At 52.4% G+C, this 18,194-nt stretch overlaps 39 non-coding genes across 39 annotated transcripts; 13 read left to right on the forward strand and 26 right to left on the reverse strand.

Moving 5' to 3' along the window:
- Window positions 1-530: 530 nt before the first annotated feature.
- Window positions 531-603, reverse strand: trnak-uuu (transfer RNA lysine (anticodon UUU)). Its single transcript has one exon. It is a non-coding gene; the product is annotated as a tRNA-Lys (tRNA).
- Window positions 604-1,031: 428 nt separating this feature from the next.
- trnaf-gaa (transfer RNA phenylalanine (anticodon GAA)) lies at window positions 1,032-1,104 on the reverse strand. Its single transcript has one exon. It is a non-coding gene; the product is annotated as a tRNA-Phe (tRNA).
- A 338-nt stretch (window positions 1,105-1,442) lies between these two features.
- On the forward strand, window positions 1,443-1,515 carry trnaa-agc (transfer RNA alanine (anticodon AGC)). The gene has a single exon. It is a non-coding gene; the product is annotated as a tRNA-Ala (tRNA).
- Window positions 1,516-1,903: 388 nt separating this feature from the next.
- trnak-uuu (transfer RNA lysine (anticodon UUU)) lies at window positions 1,904-1,976 on the reverse strand. The gene has a single exon. It is a non-coding gene; the product is annotated as a tRNA-Lys (tRNA).
- A 428-nt stretch (window positions 1,977-2,404) lies between these two features.
- On the reverse strand, window positions 2,405-2,477 carry trnaf-gaa (transfer RNA phenylalanine (anticodon GAA)). Its single transcript has one exon. It is a non-coding gene; the product is annotated as a tRNA-Phe (tRNA).
- A 338-nt stretch (window positions 2,478-2,815) lies between these two features.
- trnaa-agc (transfer RNA alanine (anticodon AGC)) lies at window positions 2,816-2,888 on the forward strand. The gene has a single exon. It is a non-coding gene; the product is annotated as a tRNA-Ala (tRNA).
- Window positions 2,889-3,276: 388 nt separating this feature from the next.
- On the reverse strand, window positions 3,277-3,349 carry trnak-uuu (transfer RNA lysine (anticodon UUU)). The gene has a single exon. It is a non-coding gene; the product is annotated as a tRNA-Lys (tRNA).
- Window positions 3,350-3,777: 428 nt separating this feature from the next.
- trnaf-gaa (transfer RNA phenylalanine (anticodon GAA)) lies at window positions 3,778-3,850 on the reverse strand. Its single transcript has one exon. It is a non-coding gene; the product is annotated as a tRNA-Phe (tRNA).
- A 338-nt stretch (window positions 3,851-4,188) lies between these two features.
- Window positions 4,189-4,261, forward strand: trnaa-agc (transfer RNA alanine (anticodon AGC)). The gene has a single exon. It is a non-coding gene; the product is annotated as a tRNA-Ala (tRNA).
- Window positions 4,262-4,649: 388 nt separating this feature from the next.
- On the reverse strand, window positions 4,650-4,722 carry trnak-uuu (transfer RNA lysine (anticodon UUU)). Its single transcript has one exon. It is a non-coding gene; the product is annotated as a tRNA-Lys (tRNA).
- Window positions 4,723-5,150: 428 nt separating this feature from the next.
- trnaf-gaa (transfer RNA phenylalanine (anticodon GAA)) lies at window positions 5,151-5,223 on the reverse strand. Its single transcript has one exon. It is a non-coding gene; the product is annotated as a tRNA-Phe (tRNA).
- Window positions 5,224-5,561: 338 nt separating this feature from the next.
- trnaa-agc (transfer RNA alanine (anticodon AGC)) lies at window positions 5,562-5,634 on the forward strand. The gene has a single exon. It is a non-coding gene; the product is annotated as a tRNA-Ala (tRNA).
- A 388-nt stretch (window positions 5,635-6,022) lies between these two features.
- Window positions 6,023-6,095, reverse strand: trnak-uuu (transfer RNA lysine (anticodon UUU)). The gene has a single exon. It is a non-coding gene; the product is annotated as a tRNA-Lys (tRNA).
- Window positions 6,096-6,523: 428 nt separating this feature from the next.
- trnaf-gaa (transfer RNA phenylalanine (anticodon GAA)) lies at window positions 6,524-6,596 on the reverse strand. Its single transcript has one exon. It is a non-coding gene; the product is annotated as a tRNA-Phe (tRNA).
- A 338-nt stretch (window positions 6,597-6,934) lies between these two features.
- trnaa-agc (transfer RNA alanine (anticodon AGC)) lies at window positions 6,935-7,007 on the forward strand. Its single transcript has one exon. It is a non-coding gene; the product is annotated as a tRNA-Ala (tRNA).
- A 388-nt stretch (window positions 7,008-7,395) lies between these two features.
- trnak-uuu (transfer RNA lysine (anticodon UUU)) lies at window positions 7,396-7,468 on the reverse strand. The gene has a single exon. It is a non-coding gene; the product is annotated as a tRNA-Lys (tRNA).
- Window positions 7,469-7,896: 428 nt separating this feature from the next.
- Window positions 7,897-7,969, reverse strand: trnaf-gaa (transfer RNA phenylalanine (anticodon GAA)). The gene has a single exon. It is a non-coding gene; the product is annotated as a tRNA-Phe (tRNA).
- A 338-nt stretch (window positions 7,970-8,307) lies between these two features.
- Window positions 8,308-8,380, forward strand: trnaa-agc (transfer RNA alanine (anticodon AGC)). The gene has a single exon. It is a non-coding gene; the product is annotated as a tRNA-Ala (tRNA).
- A 388-nt stretch (window positions 8,381-8,768) lies between these two features.
- trnak-uuu (transfer RNA lysine (anticodon UUU)) lies at window positions 8,769-8,841 on the reverse strand. The gene has a single exon. It is a non-coding gene; the product is annotated as a tRNA-Lys (tRNA).
- Window positions 8,842-9,269: 428 nt separating this feature from the next.
- Window positions 9,270-9,342, reverse strand: trnaf-gaa (transfer RNA phenylalanine (anticodon GAA)). The gene has a single exon. It is a non-coding gene; the product is annotated as a tRNA-Phe (tRNA).
- Window positions 9,343-9,680: 338 nt separating this feature from the next.
- On the forward strand, window positions 9,681-9,753 carry trnaa-agc (transfer RNA alanine (anticodon AGC)). Its single transcript has one exon. It is a non-coding gene; the product is annotated as a tRNA-Ala (tRNA).
- A 388-nt stretch (window positions 9,754-10,141) lies between these two features.
- Window positions 10,142-10,214, reverse strand: trnak-uuu (transfer RNA lysine (anticodon UUU)). Its single transcript has one exon. It is a non-coding gene; the product is annotated as a tRNA-Lys (tRNA).
- Window positions 10,215-10,642: 428 nt separating this feature from the next.
- trnaf-gaa (transfer RNA phenylalanine (anticodon GAA)) lies at window positions 10,643-10,715 on the reverse strand. Its single transcript has one exon. It is a non-coding gene; the product is annotated as a tRNA-Phe (tRNA).
- Window positions 10,716-11,053: 338 nt separating this feature from the next.
- trnaa-agc (transfer RNA alanine (anticodon AGC)) lies at window positions 11,054-11,126 on the forward strand. Its single transcript has one exon. It is a non-coding gene; the product is annotated as a tRNA-Ala (tRNA).
- Window positions 11,127-11,514: 388 nt separating this feature from the next.
- On the reverse strand, window positions 11,515-11,587 carry trnak-uuu (transfer RNA lysine (anticodon UUU)). Its single transcript has one exon. It is a non-coding gene; the product is annotated as a tRNA-Lys (tRNA).
- A 428-nt stretch (window positions 11,588-12,015) lies between these two features.
- Window positions 12,016-12,088, reverse strand: trnaf-gaa (transfer RNA phenylalanine (anticodon GAA)). Its single transcript has one exon. It is a non-coding gene; the product is annotated as a tRNA-Phe (tRNA).
- Window positions 12,089-12,426: 338 nt separating this feature from the next.
- On the forward strand, window positions 12,427-12,499 carry trnaa-agc (transfer RNA alanine (anticodon AGC)). Its single transcript has one exon. It is a non-coding gene; the product is annotated as a tRNA-Ala (tRNA).
- A 388-nt stretch (window positions 12,500-12,887) lies between these two features.
- trnak-uuu (transfer RNA lysine (anticodon UUU)) lies at window positions 12,888-12,960 on the reverse strand. The gene has a single exon. It is a non-coding gene; the product is annotated as a tRNA-Lys (tRNA).
- Window positions 12,961-13,388: 428 nt separating this feature from the next.
- trnaf-gaa (transfer RNA phenylalanine (anticodon GAA)) lies at window positions 13,389-13,461 on the reverse strand. Its single transcript has one exon. It is a non-coding gene; the product is annotated as a tRNA-Phe (tRNA).
- Window positions 13,462-13,799: 338 nt separating this feature from the next.
- Window positions 13,800-13,872, forward strand: trnaa-agc (transfer RNA alanine (anticodon AGC)). Its single transcript has one exon. It is a non-coding gene; the product is annotated as a tRNA-Ala (tRNA).
- Window positions 13,873-14,251: 379 nt separating this feature from the next.
- Window positions 14,252-14,324, reverse strand: trnak-uuu (transfer RNA lysine (anticodon UUU)). The gene has a single exon. It is a non-coding gene; the product is annotated as a tRNA-Lys (tRNA).
- Window positions 14,325-14,752: 428 nt separating this feature from the next.
- On the reverse strand, window positions 14,753-14,825 carry trnaf-gaa (transfer RNA phenylalanine (anticodon GAA)). The gene has a single exon. It is a non-coding gene; the product is annotated as a tRNA-Phe (tRNA).
- Window positions 14,826-15,163: 338 nt separating this feature from the next.
- trnaa-agc (transfer RNA alanine (anticodon AGC)) lies at window positions 15,164-15,236 on the forward strand. Its single transcript has one exon. It is a non-coding gene; the product is annotated as a tRNA-Ala (tRNA).
- A 388-nt stretch (window positions 15,237-15,624) lies between these two features.
- On the reverse strand, window positions 15,625-15,697 carry trnak-uuu (transfer RNA lysine (anticodon UUU)). Its single transcript has one exon. It is a non-coding gene; the product is annotated as a tRNA-Lys (tRNA).
- Window positions 15,698-16,125: 428 nt separating this feature from the next.
- On the reverse strand, window positions 16,126-16,198 carry trnaf-gaa (transfer RNA phenylalanine (anticodon GAA)). Its single transcript has one exon. It is a non-coding gene; the product is annotated as a tRNA-Phe (tRNA).
- A 338-nt stretch (window positions 16,199-16,536) lies between these two features.
- Window positions 16,537-16,609, forward strand: trnaa-agc (transfer RNA alanine (anticodon AGC)). Its single transcript has one exon. It is a non-coding gene; the product is annotated as a tRNA-Ala (tRNA).
- Window positions 16,610-16,997: 388 nt separating this feature from the next.
- On the reverse strand, window positions 16,998-17,070 carry trnak-uuu (transfer RNA lysine (anticodon UUU)). Its single transcript has one exon. It is a non-coding gene; the product is annotated as a tRNA-Lys (tRNA).
- A 428-nt stretch (window positions 17,071-17,498) lies between these two features.
- Window positions 17,499-17,571, reverse strand: trnaf-gaa (transfer RNA phenylalanine (anticodon GAA)). Its single transcript has one exon. It is a non-coding gene; the product is annotated as a tRNA-Phe (tRNA).
- Window positions 17,572-17,909: 338 nt separating this feature from the next.
- trnaa-agc (transfer RNA alanine (anticodon AGC)) lies at window positions 17,910-17,982 on the forward strand. Its single transcript has one exon. It is a non-coding gene; the product is annotated as a tRNA-Ala (tRNA).
- Window positions 17,983-18,194: the final 212 nt, after the last annotated feature.

An 18,194-nucleotide genomic window follows, 5' to 3' on the forward strand; every position in this document is an offset into this window, starting at 1 on the left:
GGGTAACCCTAATAGACAGCGAGGTCCTGCCACAGGGTGAAAAGTCTCGAGGCTTCCCTATGGCTTGGCTTGCAGGCAGGGGAATTAGCTCAAATGGTACTTAGCATGCGAGAGGTAGCGGGATCGATGCCCGCATTCTCCAGGTGACTTGGCCTTCCTATGACAGGGGCTTGGCTTTTGAACAAAAGAGCCGTAGCCGCTTGTCAAAAGCCCGGATTTAAACTGGACCTTTGCATCCGGAGTTCAACGCTCTTTCATGGTTTGGCTTGAAACACCAGTGCCTTGCACTTGACGCTGCGCCCACAAATACCTGCTCCGAGTGCTGAGAGTGGCGCGTGCCTGTCCTCGGCATCAAATGGGCTTGATGTAGAGCTGCGGTTCCACAGCGTACCCGTGCAAAGGTGGGAGCGTAAGCTTGACCTTCAATGTACAAAAGCCCAGCGCAGCAATTGCAGTCCTCCCTGGTTTGTTGCCAGCGTCCTGGCTTGGGGCGATTGGTTTCACGTTGCTTACAGCAAGTGCTACGCGCACGCCTGAACAGGGACTTGAACCCTGGACCCTCAGATTAAAAGTCTGATGCTCTACCGTCTGAGCTACCCAGGCTCTGAGCACCCCTCCAGAGTGTCCTTTTTTGATCCTACAATTCAACTGCCAAGGTCATTGTTGCGTGAAGGTATAGCAGAAAAATCCCGCCCACGTTTGTGCAGTGAAATGTGCTGCAACCAAGCGTTCTGCCATCTGCCGTAGGGTGGGATAGGAAAAGGGCGCCGGTTTTGTATGCATACACATCTGAGTTGGTTACTTTGCTTTTGCATTCCAGTCTTTCAAACCGAGAACCTCGGTTTGCTGTGCCACCCTATGCATGCCTACGTTGTCCTAAAAGGGTATTTCTTTGTAAATGTCCGCCGTGTTTTGGGAAATCACGAGGCAGAAAATCACAGGCTTAAAACGGTTGCCGCGCCAGCCGTTACGGACACTGGGAGATAGATGGCAACCAAAAGGGACCGCTTCCCGCAAGTGACCTCCTCACTTGCCGAAACCCGGGATCGAACCAGGGACCTTTAGATCTTCAGTCTAACGCTCTCCCAACTGAGCTATTTCGGCTTGTCGTCAGAGAGCCATCCCACGCACCGCCAGGGACCGCAACCGGCATGTGAAAGGATCACTGGGCGCGCTTGCAGGGACATGTATTTTCCAATGCACTTTGCATATGTCAATCAAAGACTTCTGCCTCTGAAACGGAAGAGCTCGGTCTGCTGTGCCATCACATTGGCAACATAACGGCTCTTGAAATGGTTCAATGAGCACCGATTTTTCACGACTGCAAGTTGCCAGTCAATGCCAGACACTGATTTATCAACTTGGGGTAACCCTAATAGACAGCGAGGTCCTGCCACAGGGTGAAAAGTCTCGAGGCTTCCCTATGGCTTGGCTTGCAGGCAGGGGAATTAGCTCAAATGGTAGAGCGCTCGCTTAGCATGCGAGAGGTAGCGGGATCGATGCCCGCATTCTCCAGGTGACTTGGCCTTCCTATGACAGGGGCTTGGCTTTTGAACAAAAGAGCCGTAGCCGCTTGTCAAAAGCCCGGATTTAAACTGGACCTTTGCATCCGGAGTTCAACGCTCTTTCATGGTTTGGCTTGAAACACCAGTGCCTTGCACTTGACGCTGCGCCCACAAATACCTGCTCCGAGTGCTGAGAGTGGCGCGTGCCTGTCCTCGGCATCCAATGGGCTTGATGTAGAGCTGCGGTTCCACAGCGTACCCGTGCAAAGGTGGGAGCGTAAGCTTGACCTTCAATGTACAAAAGCCCAGCGCAGCAATTGCAGTCCTCCCTGGTTTGTTGCCAGCGTCCTGGCTTGGGGCGATTGGTTTCACGTTGCTTACAGCAAGTGCTACGCGCACGCCTGAACAGGGACTTGAACCCTGGACCCTCAGATTAAAAGTCTGATGCTCTACCGTCTGAGCTACCCAGGCTCTGAGCACCCCTCCAGAGTGTCCTTTTTTGATCCTACAATTCAACTGCCAAGGTCATTGTTGCGTGAAGGTATAGCAGAAAAATCCCGCCCACGTTTGTGCAGTGAAATGTGCTGCAACCAAGCGTTCTGCCATCTGCCGTAGGGTGGGATAGGAAAAGGGCGCCGGTTTTGTATGCATACACATCTGAGTTGGTTACTTTGCTTTTGCATTCCAGTCTTTCAAACCGAGAACCTCGGTTTGCTGTGCCACCCTATGCATGCCTACGTTGTCCTAAAAGGGTATTTCTTTGTAAATGTCCGCCGTGTTTTGGGAAATCACGAGGCAGAAAATCACAGGCTTAAAACGGTTGCCGCGCCAGCCGTTACGGACACTGGGAGATAGATGGCAACCAAAAGGGACCGCTTCCCGCAAGTGACCTCCTCACTTGCCGAAACCCGGGATCGAACCAGGGACCTTTAGATCTTCAGTCTAACGCTCTCCCAACTGAGCTATTTCGGCTTGTCGTCAGAGAGCCATCCCACGCACCGCCAGGGACCGCAACCGGCATGTGAAAGGATCACTGGGCGCGCTTGCAGGGACATGTATTTTCCAATGCACTTTGCATATGTCAATCAAAGACTTCTGCCTCTGAAACGGAAGAGCTCGGTCTGCTGTGCCATCACATTGGCAACATAACGGCTCTTGAAATGGTTCAATGAGCACCGATTTTTCACGACTGCAAGTTGCCAGTCAATGCCAGACACTGATTTATCAACTTGGGGTAACCCTAATAGACAGCGAGGTCCTGCCACAGGGTGAAAAGTCTCGAGGCTTCCCTATGGCTTGGCTTGCAGGCAGGGGAATTAGCTCAAATGGTAGAGCGCTCGCTTAGCATGCGAGAGGTAGCGGGATCGATGCCCGCATTCTCCAGGTGACTTGGCCTTCCTATGACAGGGGCTTGGCTTTTGAACAAAAGAGCCGTAGCCGCTTGTCAAAAGCCCGGATTTAAACTGGACCTTTGCATCCGGAGTTCAACGCTCTTTCATGGTTTGGCTTGAAACACCAGTGCCTTGCACTTGACGCTGCGCCCACAAATACCTGCTCCGAGTGCTGAGAGTGGCGCGTGCCTGTCCTCGGCATCCAATGGGCTTGATGTAGAGCTGCGGTTCCACAGCGTACCCGTGCAAAGGTGGGAGCGTAAGCTTGACCTTCAATGTACAAAAGCCCAGCGCAGCAATTGCAGTCCTCCCTGGTTTGTTGCCAGCGTCCTGGCTTGGGGCGATTGGTTTCACGTTGCTTACAGCAAGTGCTACGCGCACGCCTGAACAGGGACTTGAACCCTGGACCCTCAGATTAAAAGTCTGATGCTCTACCGTCTGAGCTACCCAGGCTCTGAGCACCCCTCCAGAGTGTCCTTTTTTGATCCTACAATTCAACTGCCAAGGTCATTGTTGCGTGAAGGTATAGCAGAAAAATCCCGCCCACGTTTGTGCAGTGAAATGTGCTGCAACCAAGCGTTCTGCCATCTGCCGTAGGGTGGGATAGGAAAAGGGCGCCGGTTTTGTATGCATACACATCTGAGTCGGTTACTTTGCTTTTGCATTCCAGTCTTTCAAACCGAGAACCTCGGTTTGCTGTGCCACCCTATGCATGCCTACGTTGTCCTAAAAGGGTATTTCTTTGTAAATGTCCGCCGTGTTTTGGGAAATCACGAGGCAGAAAATCACAGGCTTAAAACGGTTGCCGCGCCAGCCGTTACGGACACTGGGAGATAGATGGCAACCAAAAGGGACCGCTTCCCGCAAGTGACCTCCTCACTTGCCGAAACCCGGGATCGAACCAGGGACCTTTAGATCTTCAGTCTAACGCTCTCCCAACTGAGCTATTTCGGCTTGTCGTCAGAGAGCCATCCCACGCACCGCCAGGGACCGCAACCGGCATGTGAAAGGATCACTGGGCGCGCTTGCAGGGACATGTATTTTCCAATGCACTTTGCATATGTCAATCAAAGACTTCTGCCTCTGAAACGGAAGAGCTCGGTCTGCTGTGCCATCACATTGGCAACATAACGGCTCTTGAAATGGTTCAATGAGCACCGATTTTTCACGACTGCAAGTTGCCAGTCAATGCCAGACACTGATTTATCAACTTGGGGTAACCCTAATAGACAGCGAGGTCCTGCCACAGGGTGAAAAGTCTCGAGGCTTCCCTATGGCTTGGCTTGCAGGCAGGGGAATTAGCTCAAATGGTAGAGCGCTCGCTTAGCATGCGAGAGGTAGCGGGATCGATGCCCGCATTCTCCAGGTGACTTGGCCTTCCTATGACAGGGGCTTGGCTTTTGAACAAAAGAGCCGTAGCCGCTTGTCAAAAGCCCGGATTTAAACTGGACCTTTGCATCCGGAGTTCAACGCTCTTTCATGGTTTGGCTTGAAACACCAGTGCCTTGCACTTGACGCTGCGCCCACAAATACCTGCTCCGAGTGCTGAGAGTGGCGCGTGCCTGTCCTCGGCATCAAATGGGCTTGATGTAGAGCTGCGGTTCCACAGCGTACCCGTGCAAAGGTGGGAGCGTAAGCTTGACCTTCAATGTACAAAAGCCCAGCGCAGCAATTGCAGTCCTCCCTGGTTTGTTGCCAGCGTCCTGGCTTGGGGCGATTGGTTTCACATTGCTTACAGCAAGTGCTACGCGCACGCCTGAACAGGGACTTGAACCCTGGACCCTCAGATTAAAAGTCTGATGCTCTACCGTCTGAGCTACCCAGGCTCTCAGCGCCTCTCCAGAGTGTCCTTTTTTGATCCTACAATTCAACTGCCAAGGTCATTGTTGCGTGAAGGTATAGCAGAAAGATCCCGCCCACGTTTGTGCAGTGAAATGTGCTGCAACCAAGCGTTCTGCCATCTGCCGTAGGGTGGGATAGGAAAAGGGCGCCGGTTTTGTATGCATACACATCTGAGTTGTTTACTTTGCTTTTGCATTCCAGTCTTTCAAACCGAGAACCTCGGTTTGCTGTGCCACCCTATGCATGCCTACGTTGTCCTAAAAGGGTATTTCTTTGTAAATGTCCGCCGTGTTTTGGGAAATCACGAGGCAGAAAATCACAGGCTTAAAACGGTTGCCGCGCCAGCCGTTACGGACACTGGGAGATAGATGGCAACCAAAAGGGACCGCTTCCCGCAAGTGACCTCCTCACTTGCCGAAACCCGGGATCGAACCAGGGACCTTTAGATCTTCAGTCTAACGCTCTCCCAACTGAGCTATTTCGGCTTGTCGTCAGAGAGCCATCCCACGCACCGCCAGGGACCGCAACCGGCATGTGAAAGGATCACTGGGCGCGCTTGCAGGGACATGTATTTTCCAATGCACTTTGCATATGTCAATCAAAGACTTCTGCCTCTGAAACGGAAGAGCTCGGTCTGCTGTGCCATCACATTGGCAACATAACGGCTCTTGAAATGGTTCAATGAGCACCGATTTTTCACGACTGCAAGTTGCCAGTCAATGCCAGACACTGATTTATCAACTTGGGGTAACCCTAATAGACAGCGAGGTCCTGCCACAGGGTGAAAAGTCTCGAGGCTTCCCTATGGCTTGGCTTGCAGGCAGGGGAATTAGCTCAAATGGTAGAGCGCTCGCTTAGCATGCGAGAGGTAGCGGGATCGATGCCCGCATTCTCCAGGTGACTTGGCCTTCCTATGACAGGGGCTTGGCTTTTGAACAAAAGAGCCGTAGCCGCTTGTCAAAAGCCCGGATTTAAACTGGACCTTTGCATCCGGAGTTCAACGCTCTTTCATGGTTTGGCTTGAAACACCAGTGCCTTGCACTTGACGCTGCGCCCACAAATACCTGCTCCGAGTGCTGAGAGTGGCGCGTGCCTGTCCTCGGCATCAAATGGGCTTGATGTAGAGCTGCGGTTCCACAGCGTACCCGTGCAAAGGTGGGAGCGTAAGCTTGACCTTCAATGTACAAAAGCCCAGCGCAGCAATTGCAGTCCTCCCTGGTTTGTTGCCAGCGTCCTGGCTTGGGGCGATTGGTTTCACGTTGCTTACAGCAAGTGCTACGCGCACGCCTGAACAGGGACTTGAACCCTGGACCCTCAGATTAAAAGTCTGATGCTCTACCGTCTGAGCTACCCAGGCTCTGAGCACCCCTCCAGAGTGTCCTTTTTTGATCCTACAATTCAACTGCCAAGGTCATTGTTGCGTGAAGGTATAGCAGAAAAATCCCGCCCACGTTTGTGCAGTGAAATGTGCTGCAACCAAGCGTTCTGCCATCTGCCGTAGGGTGGGATAGGAAAAGGGCGCCGGTTTTGTATGCATACACATCTGAGTCGGTTACTTTGCTTTTGCATTCCAGTCTTTCAAACCGAGAACCTCGGTTTGCTGTGCCACCCTATGCATGCCTACGTTGTCCTAAAAGGGTATTTCTTTGTAAATGTCCGCCGTGTTTTGGGAAATCACGAGGCAGAAAATCACAGGCTTAAAACGGTTGCCGCGCCAGCCGTTACGGACACTGGGAGATAGATGGCAACCAAAAGGGACCGCTTCCCGCAAGTGACCTCCTCACTTGCCGAAACCCGGGATCGAACCAGGGACCTTTAGATCTTCAGTCTAACGCTCTCCCAACTGAGCTATTTCGGCTTGTCGTCAGAGAGCCATCCCACGCACCGCCAGGGACCGCAACCGGCATGTGAAAGGATCACTGGGCGCGCTTGCAGGGACATGTATTTTCCAATGCACTTTGCATATGTCAATCAAAGACTTCTGCCTCTGAAACGGAAGAGCTCGGTCTGCTGTGCCATCACATTGGCAACATAACGGCTCTTGAAATGGTTCAATGAGCACCGATTTTTCACGACTGCAAGTTGCCAGTCAATGCCAGACACTGATTTATCAACTTGGGGTAACCCTAATAGACAGCGAGGTCCTGCCACAGGGTGAAAAGTCTCGAGGCTTCCCTATGGCTTGGTTTGCAGGCAGGGGAATTAGCTCAAATGGTAGAGCGCTCGCTTAGCATGCGAGAGGTAGCGGGATCGATGCCCGCATTCTCCAGGTGACTTGGCCTTCCTATGACAGGGGCTTGGCTTTTGAACAAAAGAGCCGTAGCCGCTTGTCAAAAGCCCGGATTTAAACTGGACCTTTGCATCCGGAGTTCAACGCTCTTTCATGGTTTGGCTTGAAACACCAGTGCCTTGCACTTGACGCTGCGCCCACAAATACCTGCTCCGAGTGCTGAGAGTGGCGCGTGCCTGTCCTCGGCATCAAATGGGCTTGATGTAGAGCTGCGGTTCCACAGCGTACCCGTGCAAAGGTGGGAGCGTAAGCTTGACCTTCAATGTACAAAAGCCCAGCGCAGCAATTGCAGTCCTCCCTGGTTTGTTGCCAGCGTCCTGGCTTGGGGCGATTGGTTTCACATTGCTTACAGCAAGTGCTACGCGCACGCCTGAACAGGGACTTGAACCCTGGACCCTCAGATTAAAAGTCTGATGCTCTACCGTCTGAGCTACCCAGGCTCTCAGCGCCTCTCCAGAGTGTCCTTTTTTGATCCTACAATTCAACTGCCAAGGTCATTGTTGCGTGAAGGTATAGCAGAAAGATCCCGCCCACGTTTGTGCAGTGAAATGTGCTGCAACCAAGCGTTCTGCCATCTGCCGTAGGGTGGGATAGGAAAAGGGCGCCAGTTTTGTATGCATACACATCTGAGTTGGTTACTTTGCTTTTGCATTCCAGTCTTTCAAACCGAGAACCTCGGTTTGCTGTGCCACCCTATGCATGCCTACGTTGTCCTAAAAGGGTATTTCTTTGTAAATGTCCGCCGTGTTTTGGGAAATCACGAGGCAGAAAATCACAGGCTTAAAACGGTTGCCGCGCCAGCCGTTACGGACACTGGGAGATAGATGGCAACCAAAAGGGACCGCTTCCCGCAACTGACCTCCTCACTTGCCGAAACCCGGGATCGAACCAGGGACCTTTAGATCTTCAGTCTAACGCTCTCCCAACTGAGCTATTTCGGCTTGTCGTCAGAGAGCCATCCCACGCACCGCCAGGGACCGCAACCGGCATGTGAAAGGATCACTGGGCGCGCTTGCAGGGACATGTATTTTCCAATGCACTTTGCATATGTCAATCAAAGACTTCTGCCTCTGAAACGGAAGAGCTCGGTCTGCTGTGCCATCACATTGGCAACATAACGGCTCTTGAAATGGTTCAATGAGCACCGATTTTTCACGACTGCAAGTTGCCAGTCAATGCCAGACACTGATTTATCAACTTGGGGTAACCCTAATAGACAGCGAGGTCCTGCCACAGGGTGAAAAGTCTCGAGGCTTCCCTATGGCTTGGCTTGCAGGCAGGGGAATTAGCTCAAATGGTAGAGCGCTCGCTTAGCATGCGAGAGGTAGCGGGATCGATGCCCGCATTCTCCAGGTGACTTGGCCTTCCTATGACAGGGGCTTGGCTTTTGAACAAAAGAGCCGTAGCCGCTTGTCAAAAGCCCGGATTTAAACTGGACCTTTGCATCCGGAGTTCAACGCTCTTTCATGGTTTGGCTTGAAACACCAGTGCCTTGCACTTGACGCTGCGCCCACAAATACCTGCTCCGAGTGCTGAGAGTGGCGCGTGCCTGTCCTCGGCATCAAATGGGCTTGATGTAGAGCTGCGGTTCCACAGCGTACCCGTGCAAAGGTGGGAGCGTAAGCTTGACCTTCAATGTACAAAAGCCCAGCGCAGCAATTGCAGTCCTCCCTGGTTTGTTGCCAGCGTCCTGGCTTGGGGCGATTGGTTTCACATTGCTTACAGCAAGTGCTACGCGCACGCCTGAACAGGGACTTGAAGCCTGGACCCTCAGATTAAAAGTCTGATGCTCTACCGTCTGAGCTACCCAGGCTCTCAGCGCCTCTCCAGAGTGTCCTTTTTTGATCCTACAATTCAACTGCCAAGGTCATTGTTGCGTGAAGGTATAGCAGAAAGATCCCGCCCACGTTTGTGCAGTGAAATGTGCTGCAACCAAGCGTTCTGCCATCTGCCGTAGGGTGGGATAGGAAAAGGGCGCCGGTTTTGTATGCATACACATCTGAGTTGTTTACTTTGCTTTTGCATTCCAGTCTTTCAAACCGAGAACCTCGGTTTGCTGTGCCACCCTATGCATGCCTACGTTGTCCTAAAAGGGTATTTCTTTGTAAATGTCCGCCGTGTTTTGGGAAATCACGAGGCAGAAAATCACAGGCTTAAAACGGTTGCCGCGCCAGCCGTTACGGACACTGGGAGATAGATGGCAACCAAAAGGGACCGCTTCCCGCAAGTGACCTCCTCACTTGCCGAAACCCGGGATCGAACCAGGGACCTTTAGATCTTCAGTCTAACGCTCTCCCAACTGAGCTATTTCGGCTTGTCGTCAGAGAGCCATCCCACGCACCGCCAGGGACCGCAACCGGCATGTGAAAGGATCACTGGGCGCGCTTGCAGGGACATGTATTTTCCAATGCACTTTGCATATGTCAATCAAAGACTTCTGCCTCTGAAACGGAAGAGCTCGGTCTGCTGTGCCATCACATTGGCAACATAACGGCTCTTGAAATGGTTCAATGAGCACCGATTTTTCACGACTGCAAGTTGCCAGTCAATGCCAGACACTGATTTATCAACTTGGGGTAACCCTAATAGACAGCGAGGTCCTGCCACAGGGTGAAAAGTCTCGAGGCTTCCCTATGGCTTGGCTTGCAGGCAGGGGAATTAGCTCAAATGGTAGAGCGCTCGCTTAGCATGCGAGAGGTAGCGGGATCGATGCCCGCATTCTCCAGGTGACTTGGCCTTCCTATGACAGGGGCTTGGCTTTTGAACAAAAGAGCCGTAGCCGCTTGTCAAAAGCCCGGATTTAAACTGGACCTTTGCATCCGGAGTTCAACGCTCTTTCATGGTTTGGCTTGAAACACCAGTGCCTTGCACTTGACGCTGCGCCCACAAATACCTGCTCCGAGTGCTGAGAGTGGCGCGTGCCTGTCCTCGGCATCAAATGGGCTTGATGTAGAGCTGCGGTTCCACAGCGTACCCGTGCAAAGGTGGGAGCGTAAGCTTGACCTTCAATGTACAAAAGCCCAGCGCAGCAATTGCAGTCCTCCCTGGTTTGTTGCCAGCGTCCTGGCTTGGGGCGATTGGTTTCACATTGCTTACAGCAAGTGCTACGCGCACGCCTGAACAGGGACTTGAACCCTGGACCCTCAGATTAAAAGTCTGATGCTCTACCGTCTGAGCTACCCAGGCTCTCAGCGCCTCTCCAGAGTGTCCTTTTTTGATCCTACAATTCAACTGCCAAGGTCATTGTTGCGTGAAGGTATAGCAGAAAGATCCCGCCCACGTTTGTGCAGTGAAATGTGCTGCAACCAAGCGTTCTGCCATCTGCCGTAGGGTGGGATAGGAAAAGGGCGCCGGTTTTGTATGCATACACATCTGAGTTGGTTACTTTGCTTTTGCATTCCAGTCTTTCAAACCGAGAACCTCGGTTTGCTGTGCCACCCTATGCATGCCTACGTTGTCCTAAAAGGGTATTTCTTTGTAAATGTCCGCCGTGTTTTGGGAAATCACGAGGCAGAAAATCACAGGCTTAAAACGGTTGCCGCGCCAGCCGTTACGGACACTGGGAGATAGATGGCAACCAAAAGGGACCGCTTCCCGCAAGTGACCTCCTCACTTGCCGAAACCCGGGATCGAACCAGGGACCTTTAGATCTTCAGTCTAACGCTCTCCCAACTGAGCTATTTCGGCTTGTCGTCAGAGAGCCATCCCACGCACCGCCAGGGACCGCAACCGGCATGTGAAAGGATCACTGGGCGCGCTTGCAGGGACATGTATTTTCCAATGCACTTTGCATATGTCAATCAAAGACTTCTGCCTCTGAAACGGAAGAGCTCGGTCTGCTGTGCCATCACATTGGCAACATAACGGCTCTTGAAATGGTTCAATGAGCACCGATTTTTCACGACTGCAAGTTGCCAGTCAATGCCAGACACTGATTTATCAACTTGGGGTAACCCTAATAGACAGCGAGGTCCTGCCACAGGGTGAAAAGTCTCGAGGCTTCCCTATGGCTTGGCTTGCAGGCAGGGGAATTAGCTCAAATGGTAGAGCGCTCGCTTAGCATGCGAGAGGTAGCGGGATCGATGCCCGCATTCTCCAGGTGACTTGGCCTTCCTATGACAGGGGCTTGGCTTTTGAACAAAAGAGCCGTAGCCGCTTGTCAAAAGCCCGGATTTAAACTGGACCTTTGCATCCGGAGTTCAACGCTCTTTCATGGTTTGGCTTGAAACACCAGTGCCTTGCACTTGACGCTGCGCCCACAAATACCTGCTCCGAGTGCTGAGAGTGGCGCGTGCCTGTCCTCGGCATCAAATGGGCTTGATGTAGAGCTGCGGTTCCACAGCGTACCCGTGCAAAGGTGGGAGCGTAAGCTTGACCTTCAATGTACAAAAGCCCAGCGCAGCAATTGCAGTCCTCCCTGGTTTGTTGCCAGCGTCCTGGCTTGGGGCGATTGGTTTCACGTTGCTTACAGCAAGTGCTACGCGCACGCCTGAACAGGGACTTGAACCCTGGACCCTCAGATTAAAAGTCTGATGCTCTACCGTCTGAGCTACCCAGGCTCTGAGCACCCCTCCAGAGTGTCCTTTTTTGATCCTACAATTCAACTGCCAAGGTCATTGTTGCGTGAAGGTATAGCAGAAAAATCCCGCCCACGTTTGTGCAGTGAAATGTGCTGCAACCAAGCGTTCTGCCATCTGCCGTAGGGTGGGATAGGAAAAGGGCGCCGGTTTTGTATGCATACACATCTGAGTTGGTTACTTTGCTTTTGCATTCCAGTCTTTCAAACCGAGAACCTCGGTTTGCTGTGCCACCCTATGCATGCCTACGTTGTCCTAAAAGGGTATTTCTTTGTAAATGTCCGCCGTGTTTTGGGAAATCACGAGGCAGAAAATCACAGGCTTAAAACGGTTGCCGCGCCAGCCGTTACGGACACTGGGAGATAGATGGCAACCAAAAGGGACCGCTTCCCGCAAGTGACCTCCTCACTTGCCGAAACCCGGGATCGAACCAGGGACCTTTAGATCTTCAGTCTAACGCTCTCCCAACTGAGCTATTTCGGCTTGTCGTCAGAGAGCCATCCCACGCACCGCCAGGGACCGCAACCGGCATGTGAAAGGATCACTGGGCGCGCTTGCAGGGACATGTATTTTCCAATGCACTTTGCATATGTCAATCAAAGACTTCTGCCTCTGAAACGGAAGAGCTCGGTCTGCTGTGCCATCACATTGGCAACATAACGGCTCTTGAAATGGTTCAATGAGCACCGATTTTTCACGACTGCAAGTTGCCAGTCAATGCCAGACACTGATTTATCAACTTGGGGTAACCCTAATAGACAGCGAGGTCCTGCCACAGGGTGAAAAGTCTCGAGGCTTCCCTATGGCTTGGCTTGCAGGCAGGGGAATTAGCTCAAATGGTAGAGCGCTCGCTTAGCATGCGAGAGGTAGCGGGATCGATGCCCGCATTCTCCAGGTGACTTGGCCTTCCTATGACAGGGGCTTGGCTTTTGAACAAAAGAGCCGTAGCCGCTTGTCAAAAGCCCGGATTTAAACTGGACCTTTGCATCCGGAGTTCAACGCTCTTTCATGGTTTGGCTTGAAACACCAGTGCCTTGCACTTGACGCTGCGCCCACAAATACCTGCTCCGAGTGCTGAGAGTGGCGCGTGCCTGTCCTCGGCATCAAATGGGCTTGATGTAGAGCTGCGGTTCCACAGCGTACCCGTGCAAAGGTGGGAGCGTAAGCTTGACCTTCAATGTACAAAAGCCCAGCGCAGCAATTGCAGTTCTCCCTGGTTTGTTGCCAGCGTCCTGGCTTGGGGCGATTGGTTTCACGTTGCTTACAGCAAGTGCTACGCGCACGCCTGAACAGGGACTTGAACCCTGGACCCTCAGATTAAAAGTCTGATGCTCTACCGTCTGAGCTACCCAGGCTCTGAGCACCCCTCCAGAGTGTCCTTTTTTGATCCTACAATTCAACTGCCAAGGTCATTGTTGCGTGAAGGTATAGCAGAAAAATCCCGCCCACGTTTGTGCAGTGAAATGTGCTGCAACCAAGCGTTCTGCCATCTGCCGTAGGGTGGGATAGGAAAAGGGCGCCGGTTTTGTATGCATACACATCTGAGTTGGTTACTTTGCTTTTGCATTCCAGTCTTTCAAACCGAGAACCTCGGTTTGCTGTGCCACCCTATGCATGCCTACGTTGTCCTAAAAGGGTATTTCTTTGTAAATGTCCGCCGTGTTTTGGGAAATCACGAGGCAGAAAATCACAGGCTTAAAACGGTTGCCGCGCCAGCCGTTACGGACACTGGGAGATAGATGGCAACCAAAAGGGACCGCTTCCCGCAAGTGACCTCCTCACTTGCCGAAACCCGGGATCGAACAAGGGACCTTTAGATCTTCAGTCTAACGCTCTCCCAACTGAGCTATTTCGGCTTGTCGTCAGAGAGCCATCCCACGCACCGCCAGGGACCGCAACCGGCATGTGAAAGGATCACTGGGCGCGCTTGCAGGGACATGTATTTTCCAATGCACTTTGCATATGTCAATCAAAGACTTCTGCCTCTGAAACGGAAGAGCTCGGTCTGCTGTGCCATCACATTGGCAACATAACGGCTCTTGAAATGGTTCAATGAGCACCGATTTTTCACGACTGCAAGTTGCCAGTCAATGCCAGACACTGATTTATCAACTTGGGGTAACCCTAATAGACAGCGAGGTCCTGCCACAGGGTGAAAAGTCTCGAGGCTTCCCTATGGCTTGGCTTGCAGGCAGGGGAATTAGCTCAAATGGTAGAGCGCTCGCTTAGCATGCGAGAGGTAGCGGGATCGATGCCCGCATTCTCCAGGTGACTTGGCCTTCCTATGACAGGGGCTTGGCTTTTGAACAAAAGAGCCGTAGCCGCTTGTCAAAAGCCCGGATTTAAACTGGACCTTTGCATCCGGAGTTCAACGCTCTTTCATGGTTTGGCTTGAAACACCAGTGCCTTGCACTTGACGCTGCGCCCACAAATACCTGCTCCGAGTGGCGCGTGCCTGTCCTCGGCATCAAATGGGCTTGATGTAGAGCTGCGGTTCCACAGCGTACCCGTGCAAAGGTGGGAGCGTAAGCTTGACCTTCAATGTACAAAAGCCCAGCGCAGCAATTGCAGTCCTCCCTGGTTTGTTGCCAGCGTCCTGGCTTGGGGCGATTGGTTTCACATTGCTTACAGCAAGTGCTACGCGCACGCCTGAACAGGGACTTGAACCCTGGACCCTCAGATTAAAAGTCTGATGCTCTACCGTCTGAGCTACCCAGGCTCTCAGCGCCTCTCCAGAGTGTCCTTTTTTGATCCTACAATTCAACTGCCAAGGTCATTGTTGCGTGAAGGTATAGCAGAAAGATCCCGCCCACGTTTGTGCAGTGAAATGTGCTGCAACCAAGCGTTCTGCCATCTGCCGTAGGGTGGGATAGGAAAAGGGCGCCGGTTTTGTATGCATACACATCTGAGTTGGTTACTTTGCTTTTGCATTCCAGTCTTTCAAACCGAGAACCTCGGTTTGCTGTGCCACCCTATGCATGCCTACGTTGTCCTAAAAGGGTATTTCTTTGTAAATGTCCGCCGTGTTTTGGGAAATCACGAGGCAGAAAATCACAGGCTTAAAACGGTTGCCGCGCCAGCCGTTACGGACACTGGGAGATAGATGGCAACCAAAAGGGACCGCTTCCCGCAAGTGACCTCCTCACTTGCCGAAACCCGGGATCGAACCAGGGACCTTTAGATCTTCAGTCTAACGCTCTCCCAACTGAGCTATTTCGGCTTGTCGTCAGAGAGCCATCCCACGCACCGCCAGGGACCGCAACCGGCATGTGAAAGGATCACTGGGCGCGCTTGCAGGGACATGTATTTTCCAATGCACTTTGCATATGTCAATCAAAGACTTCTGCCTCTGAAACGGAAGAGCTCGGTCTGCTGTGCCATCACATTGGCAACATAACGGCTCTTGAAATGGTTCAATGAGCACCGATTTTTCACGACTGCAAGTTGCCAGTCAATGCCAGACACTGATTTATCAACTTGGGGTAACCCTAATAGACAGCGAGGTCCTGCCACAGGGTGAAAAGTCTTGAGGCTTCCCTATGGCTTGGCTTGCAGGCAGGGGAATTAGCTCAAATGGTAGAGCGCTCGCTTAGCATGCGAGAGGTAGCGGGATCGATGCCCGCATTCTCCAGGTGACTTGGCCTTCCTATGACAGGGGCTTGGCTTTTGAACAAAAGAGCCGTAGCCGCTTGTCAAAAGCCCGGATTTAAACTGGACCTTTGCATCCGGAGTTCAACGCTCTTTCATGGTTTGGCTTGAAACACCAGTGCCTTGCACTTGACGCTGCGCCCACAAATACCTGCTCCGAGTGCTGAGAGTGGCGCGTGCCTGTCCTCGGCATCAAATGGGCTTGATGTAGAGCTGCGGTTCCACAGCGTACCCGTGCAAAGGTGGGAGCGTAAGCTTGACCTTCAATGTACAAAAGCCCAGCGCAGCAATTGCAGTCCTCCCTGGTTTGTTGCCAGCGTCCTGGCTTGGGGCGATTGGTTTCACGTTGCTTACAGCAAGTGCTACGCGCACGCCTGAACAGGGACTTGAACCCTGGACCCTCAGATTAAAAGTCTGATGCTCTACCGTCTGAGCTACCCAGGCTCTGAGCACCCCTCCAGAGTGTCCTTTTTTGATCCTACAATTCAACTGCCAAGGTCATTGTTGCGTGAAGGTATAGCAGAAAAATCCCGCCCACGTTTGTGCAGTGAAATGTGCTGCAACCAAGCGTTCTGCCATCTGCCGTAGGGTGGGATAGGAAAAGGGCGCCGGTTTTGTATGCATACACATCTGAGTCGGTTACTTTGCTTTTGCATTCCAGTCTTTCAAACCGAGAACCTCGGTTTGCTGTGCCACCCTATGCATGCCTACGTTGTCCTAAAAGGGTATTTCTTTGTAAATGTCCGCCGTGTTTTGGGAAATCACGAGGCAGAAAATCACAGGCTTAAAACGGTTGCCGCGCCAGCCGTTACGGACACTGGGAGATAGATGGCAACCAAAAGGGACCGCTTCCCGCAAGTGACCTCCTCACTTGCCGAAACCCGGGATCGAACCAGGGACCTTTAGATCTTCAGTCTAACGCTCTCCCAACTGAGCTATTTCGGCTTGTCGTCAGAGAGCCATCCCACGCACCGCCAGGGACCGCAACCGGCATGTGAAAGGATCACTGGGCGCGCTTGCAGGGACATGTATTTTCCAATGCACTTTGCATATGTCAATCAAAGACTTCTGCCTCTGAAACGGAAGAGCTCGGTCTGCTGTGCCATCACATTGGCAACATAACGGCTCTTGAAATGGTTCAATGAGCACCGATTTTTCACGACTGCAAGTTGCCAGTCAATGCCAGACACTGATTTATCAACTTGGGGTAACCCTAATAGACAGCGAGGTCCTGCCACAGGGTGAAAAGTCTCGAGGCTTCCCTATGGCTTGGCTTGCAGGCAGGGGAATTAGCTCAAATGGTAGAGCGCTCGCTTAGCATGCGAGAGGTAGCGGGATCGATGCCCGCATTCTCCAGGTGACTTGGCCTTCCTATGACAGGGGCTTGGCTTTTGAACAAAAGAGCCGTAGCCGCTTGTCAAAAGCCCGGATTTAAACTGGACCTTTGCATCCGGAGTTCAACGCTCTTTCATGGTTTGGCTTGAAACACCAGTGCCTTGCACTTGACGCTGCGCCCACAAATACCTGCTCCGAGTGCTGAGAGTGGCGCGTGCCTGTCCTCGGCATCAAATGGGCTTGATGTAGAGCTGCGGTTCCACAGCGTACCCGTGCAAAGGTGGGAGCGTAAGCTTGACCTTCAATGTACAAAAGCCCAGCGCAGCAATTGCAGTCCTCCCTGGTTTGTTGCCAGCGTCCTGGCTTGGGGCGATTGGTTTCACATTGCTTACAGCAAGTGCTACGTGCACGCCTGAACAGGGACTTGAACCCTGGACCCTCAGATTAAAAGTCTGATGCGCTACCGTCTGAGCTACCCAGGCTCTCAGCGCCTCTCCAGAGTGTCCTTTTTTGATCCTACAATTCAACTGCCAAGGTCATTGTTGCGTGAAGGTATAGCAGAAAGATCCCGCCCACGTTTGTGCAGTGAAATGTGCTGCAACCAAGCGTTCTGCCATCTGCCGTAGGGTGGGATAGGAAAAGGGCGCCGGTTTTGTATGCATACACATCTGAGTTGGTTACTTTGCTTTTGCATTCCAGTCTTTCAAACCGAGAACCTCGGTTTGCTGTGCCACCCTATGCATGCCTACGTTGTCCTAAAAGGGTATTTCTTTGTAAATGTCCGCCGTGTTTTGGGAAATCACGAGGCAGAAAATCACAGGCTTAAAACGGTTGCCGCGCCAGCCGTTACGGACACTGGGAGATAGATGGCAACCAAAAGGGACCGCTTCCCGCAAGTGACCTCCTCACTTGCCGAAACCCGGGATCGAACCAGGGACCTTTAGATCTTCAGTCTAACGCTCTCCCAACTGAGCTATTTCGGCTTGTCGTCAGAGAGCCATCCCACGCACCGCCAGGGACCGCAACCGGCATGTGAAAGGATCACTGGGCGCGCTTGCAGGGACATGTATTTTCCAATGCACTTTGCATATGTCAATCAAAGACTTCTGCCTCTGAAACGGAAGAGCTCGGTCTGCTGTGCCATCACATTGGCAACATAACGGCTCTTGAAATGGTTCAATGAGCACCGATTTTTCACGACTGCAAGTTGCCAGTCAATGCCAGACACTGATTTATCAACTTGGGGTAACCCTAATAGACAGCGAGGTCCTGCCACAGGGTGAAAAGTCTCGAGGCTTCCCTATGGCTTGGCTTGCAGGCAGGGGAATTAGCTCAAATGGTAGAGCGCTCGCTTAGCATGCGAGAGGTAGCGGGATCGATGCCCGCATTCTCCAGGTGACTTGGCCTTCCTATGACAGGGGCTTGGCTTTTGAACAAAAGAGCCGTAGCCGCTTGTCAAAAGCCCGGATTTAAACTGGACCTTTGCATCCGGAGTTCAACGCTCTTTCATGGTTTGGCTTGAAACACCAGTGCCTTGCACTTGACGCTGCGCCCACAAATACCTGCTCCGAGTGCTGAGAGTGGCGCGTGCCTGTCCTCGGCATCA

Source organism: Centroberyx affinis, unplaced genomic scaffold, assembly GCF_046629955.1.
Source record: "Centroberyx affinis isolate AG114_WGS23_722 - 3 ecotype Tasmania unplaced genomic scaffold, CSIRO-AGI_Caff_v1 ptg000188l_1, whole genome shotgun sequence".
In the NCBI taxonomy this organism is placed as follows: domain Eukaryota; kingdom Metazoa; phylum Chordata; class Actinopteri; order Beryciformes; family Berycidae; genus Centroberyx; species Centroberyx affinis.